Genomic DNA, 6000 nt, shown 5'->3' with positions numbered 1-6000 from the left:
AAAAAGCATCCCTCATTGACTTTGGGGATACTGGAGGGTTGCACAGGAATGGGGCTAAATAATGCTTCCCTGGCTCATCGTAGTCATTATAATGTAAATGCAACTCTTCACCCAAAAATTGTCATAGAGCTGTGTTGGGGCAGTGGGGGAGGGGAGGTCATGGGTGTACCTGTGGGAAAATTCAGGACTCACACACCAACATCTGTGAATAATGTTTAAAAATGATAAATTAAGAAATAGCAGTAGAAGCATGGTATTCCTCAATATGGAGGTTAAATGCCAGAGAAAATAGTTAGAAGCTTGCCAGTGGCTGCCTCTGGGAAGTAGACTCTGGTGGTAGGAGAGCTTAGGGCAGGGAACTGCTGTTTTTCATTAAAAATCTCTATACATGCATATACACATACATGTGTATGTATATATAAAACTCTACATATATTTATTAAAAATAAATTGGAAAAAAATGATTATACCTAAAAAAAGGCATATATTATTAAGTGCTGGTGAGATGTGGGTAATCTCAAACACTCCTCGTGAAGTAGAAATTGGCACAGCATTTTTGGAAAGCTCAGCCGGTAGAATCTAGTGAAATTGTACGTGTCCAAACCAGTCCACCCAGCAGTCACATGTCCTGGCCTTTATCCTCAGAGGAACGTTTGCATGCGTGCTCCAGGAAGCACGGCCAAGGATGTTCCCGAAGCATTGTTTATAAGGTAGAAAGATGACACTGCGACGAATGTCCAATACAAGGGAAATGGTCATACAACAGAACAGAACCCAAATCTGGCTTCATACTGTGCTGCTGGGGTGTGCTAGGTGTCCCATGGACCAGTTAGCTCTCCAACACCTCATTTAGTGACAAACACAAGTTCCAGAACAACGTTAATGTTAACATTGCGGCCACACACACACAGAATGAAGAAATATATATATATATATATATACAGATGTAGATATATATGGATATGTGTGTGTGTGTATCCATATATATTTTTTGCAGGGCTGTATGACTTTATGTTTTAATTCGAGTTAGTTAACATACAGAGCTCTATGAGGGTCAGGTGTACACAGGTGATTCACACTGCCATACATCACCAGGTGCTCATCATGACAAGTGGTCCCTGTCCTATGTCAGCCACGAAGCAGTGTATTTTTTATATGTTCATTTAAGCATGTCTACGCACAGGAAACGATCTGCAACCACACATACCCAACTAATAACGGAATCAGGTGAGGACTTCACTGTCTTTTGCAGGGGAGGGGCAAAATGGAAGTCTGTTTTTAAATAAAAAATTTTTTGTGGGGGCGCCTGGGTGGCTCAGTTGGTTAGGCAACTGCCTTCGACTCAGGTCATGATCCTGAAGTCCCAGGATCGGGTCCCACATTGGGCTCCCAGCTCCATGGGGAGTCTGCTTCTCCCTCTGACCTTCTCCCCTCTCATGCTCTTTCTCACACACTCTCTCTCAGTTAAATAAATAAAATCTTCTTTTAAAAAAAATTTTTTTGGGGGGGCGCCTGGGTGGCTCAGTGGGTTAAGCCTCTGCCTTCGGCTCAGGTCATGATCTCAGGGTCCTGGGATTGAGCCCCGCATCAGGCTCTCTGTTCAGCGGGCAGCCTGCTTCTCCCTCTCTCTTTGCCTGCCTCTCTGCCTACTTGTGATTTCTGTCAAATAAATAAATAAAATCTTTAAAAAAAAAATTTTTTTTTTTGGGAATCATGGCAAAATACACGTAGCATAAATTCACTGTCTTAACTGTTTTTCAGTGTACGGTTGAGTAGTATTAAGCACATTCACATCACTGTACAACCATCTCTAGAACTTTTTCCATCTTGCAAATCTGAAACTCTCACATCCTTTAAACAGCAACTCCCTGTTCCCCTCTCCCTGCAGCCCCTGGCAACCACCGTTCTTTGCCGCTGTGAATTTGGCCACTGCGTACCTCCTACAGGTAAATTGTCCCATAGAGGTCTTTTTTTTTTTTTTTTAAGATTTTATTTATTTACTTGACAGAGAGAGATCACGAGTAGGCAGAGAAGCAGGCAAAGAGAGAGAGAGGAGGAAGCAGGCTCCCAGCTGAGCAGAGAGCCTGATGTAGGACTCGATCCCAGAACCCTGAGATCACGACCTGAGCCGAAGGCAGAGGCTTAACCCACTGAGCCACCCAGGCAGCCCCGTAGATGTCTTTTCTATGATGGGCTTATTTCATTTTGCATAATGTCCTCTAGGTTCATCCATGTGGTAGCTTGTGTCAGATTTCTTCCCTTTGTAAGGCTGGTTTGTGCTAGCTTTTTTTGTGAGAACATATACCCGTATTTGAGTGAAATGAAAAAGAAACACAGTTTTCAAAAGGAAAAGCAAATACACATGTAGAAAAATGAACTGGTGGGAAATACACAAAAATGTTGCTCCTGTATTTCTGGGTCAAGTAATTATGGTAATTGACATTTTCTTTTTTTAAAAGACTTTATTTATTTGAGAGAAAGAGGGAGAGTGCACGAGTAGGGAGGAAGGGCAGTGGGAGAGGGACAAGCAGGCTCCCCACTGAGCGGGGAGCCTGACGATCCTAGGACCCTGAGGTCATGACCGGCCGAATGCAGAGGCTTACCTGGCTGAGCCACCTAGGTACCCCTACATTTTCTTTCATATTCTTTTTTGTCTGGATTGTATGTTATTTTAGCACCAGAAAAAAAATACTAAAACTAGAAAGCAAGAAAGTATGCTATTCTGGTTTTGGCCCATCACGCCAGCAGCCCTGCCATTTGGAAAGCAGCATTTGACTTGGTGCCTTGAGATGCAGCTCTATTGACTCTAGAGGTCGGGATGGAGGACTTGTACCCAAGGCCCAGCCCGAGGGCAGGGCTGTCCCCCATCTGGGGTCATGGCTCCTGGCTCCTGAATGGGTAAAAAGATGCTCAGTCTGGCTAGAAACACACAGATGACAAGTTAGAGTACAGTGGAGTTCTATTATTTATTTAATTTTTTTGGCCCATCAGTTTGGCAGGGTTTGATACAATTTTGTTGGTGTGTTGGTGAAGCTATAGCAAAACAGGTAGCCTCAAACATTGTTGGTGGGAGGGCAGATAGGTCCAACATCTGTGGGAGCAGCAGCCATCAGAATTACAAATGCAGGGGGGCACCTGGGTGGCTCAGTGGGTTAAAGCCTCTGCCTTCGGCTCAGGTCATGATCCCAGGGTCCTGGGATCGAGCCCCACATCGGGCTCTCTGCTCCGTGGAGAGCCTGCTTCCTCCTCTCTCTCCCTGCCTGCCTCTCTTGCCTACTTGTAATCTGTCTGTCAAATAAATAAATAAAATCTTAAAAAAAAAAAAAAAGAATTACAAATGCAGGGGCGCCTGGGTGGCACAGTCGGGTAAGCCTCCGCGACTCTTGGTTTTGGCTCAGCTCGTGAACTGAGGGTTATGAGTTCAAGCCCTGCCTCATGCTCCTCACTCAGGGTGGAGCCTGCTTGAGAACCTTTCCCTCTGCATCTCCCACTCATGTGCATTCTCTCTAAAATAAATGAATAAATTTCAAACTAGATTTTTTAAAATCGATTTTGAAAGAGTTCCAAATGGACATGCCCTTTGATCGCTTCTCGGCCTTTTGGCTAAGATCAAGTGTGGACATGCCCTTTGACTCAGAAATCCCCCTTCTAGTAATTCATCTCACAGGCCGTGATATTTGGTGCAGTGTCGTTTATAAGAGCAGGAGTTTGGAAACAGCCAGTAGGGGAGCAGTTGAATAAGTTTCTGTCGTTAAGCCCCCCAGTCTGTGCGTGGAGTTATGGTAACAGTGGTGGTGGGGGAGGACCCGAGCGGAAGGAGGATTGGCACGGATGTCAGGGTATGGCCTTTTGTCCTCTGTTCTGTTTTAGGACAAAATGCCACACCGTGAAATAAATGAGCTCTGTGCCTCAGTTTCCTAGTCTCTAGAAAGGAAATGATTCTAACCCCCGCAGGTTACTATGAGGATGACGGGAGCCGATCCATGTCAAATGCTTCTATCAAAGCCCGGCCCAGACTGAGCCCCGTGGAAGCTTCTTACTCCGGTTGCCACATAGGCCTCTGGGGGATGGGCTTCTCCGCCACGGGACGGGGAGGTCTGGTGGTCAAAGTTCCAGCTGCCTGGAGACAGATACGAGGTGATGTGGGAAGAGTCAAGTCCAACAGGAATACATCCGAGAGTGTCCTCTCGGGGAGGTGACCCAGGATAGTGAGCAGGGCCGGCGGCCTGGTATATTGGTGGCTCTCCAAAGAGCCACACGTGCTTTTCTCCACACCCTCGTGTGGATCGGATTGAACTGGTAGCAAGTGGCAGCTGACACTCCGGAGCCCTCAGGCCCTGTCCTGCCCACACCAAGGGTGAAAACCCCAGCGAGGCCAGCTCCTTCATTAAGCCCTTGGCAGCACAGCTGATGTTTAAGGCAGCAGAAGAAAGAAAGAGGAGAGGACCAAGGTGCCGCCTCCTCGTGAGGCCCTTCCCCAGGGGCCCCTTACGCTTGCGCTCATGTTTCATGACCCTTGTCGCAAAGCGCCCGTCGCTGCAGCGGGAGTTGAGAACGGAAGTCTCGCAGCTCGAAGCTTTGCTGCCATGTACAAAATAAATCCTATGGGTGATGAAAATGTTCTGGAGCTGGTTATAGTGGTGCTGGTTGGGCAGCCTTGTGGGCGTGCTAAATACTGACTGGGTAAGTGCAGGTTAAAGGGGTGGATTTTGTTCTGTGAATTTTATCACAATTGTTAAAAAGCGGACTTCTAGTACTAAGGAGTAAAAAGAAAATGAATACTAGGGAGAGGCAACCCCTGGGCTTTCCATACCTGCTTTTTAATTGCTACCACGGAGTTGCATTCGGTCTCTCTTGGCTTCTGGGCACCGGGGCTGGGGCAGTGGGGCACGTGAGGGACAGCCCGGGTCACGTGCACGCTCTAAACCCAGGGGTCGGGGGTCTGGGGCTCCGAGAAGCTGGGTGGACACACAGTTATCCTGACATTTGGAGGGAGGATTTAGCTAGGAAGTTCCGTGAAGGGAGGCGTACCTGCGTGGGCCCCAGAGGGCCATGGCATTACTTCCCATTGCCTGAAGCAGCTGGTCACTGGTGGGCTTTGGGACAAACCAGTGTCAGTAGGTGGTCAGGGTACAGTCCTGACTTAGGGAAGAGACGGGTGAACTCCTGACCCCCTCGCCAGATTTCTCGGAGCAGTCACAGGTAGAGCTCCGTTCTTTACCTTCCCCGTTTCACGATCACTTCCTCTCCGCAGTCCAGGCCAAGCAGGCGTTTGCTTTCGGACAGGATCTGTCCGCTCTTTGTGAGCCAGACCCCACACCGGGGACTGCTCTGCCCCTGAGATCACCAGGGAAGTTTTGTCTAGATGGGCCTGCGTTTCCTCCGCACCCCAACTGTCATGAAATACTACTTAGGAGAGAAAGGGGGGAGCGTAGTGCAGGGACCACGGGGGGTGTGGCCAGCATAAGGCTTACTTAGCTGCCTCTCCTGCTCTGTGGGTCCCCAGAGGCCTGAGTCCTGCCGAGGGGGGCCTGCAGCTCAGAAGGAGCAGGGCAGGGACCAGGGAAGGACGACGGGGAAAGAAAGGGTTAAAGTCTGTCCAGGTTTTTCAATGTGGTGATACCAGGGTGGAGGGTCTGCCAAGAACAGGTCAGGTTCAAAACAGGAAACTCCAGGGTAGTGATAAATGGACGCTTCTCTGTAGACTTTACATGGATCCCTAGGGAACGTGCTGGAACTGATCTCATTCAACAGTTTTTTTGGTGGGCTTTTTTTTTTTTTTTTTTTTTTAATGCATTGAAGAGGAAGTGCACAATGAGCTCTCCAGGTTTGCCGGTGACACTAATCTCTTCCAGGTGCTGAACTGCTAAGGTAGTGGGGGGATGCCGGGAGGGGCAGGAAAATGGCCACAGGGGCGGGCAGGGATAGAGTGGCGTTCCGGGAGAGCAGAGCCAGGCTCTATCACTCTGGATTCTCTCAAGCCCCCCGGATGCAGTTCCT

This window comes from Martes martes, assembly GCF_963455335.1.
Source record: "Martes martes genome assembly, chromosome: 11".
NCBI lineage: Eukaryota > Metazoa > Chordata > Mammalia > Carnivora > Mustelidae > Martes > Martes martes.
The sequence above is the reverse complement of the archived record's forward strand: the minus strand, read 5'-3'. Positions refer to the sequence as shown.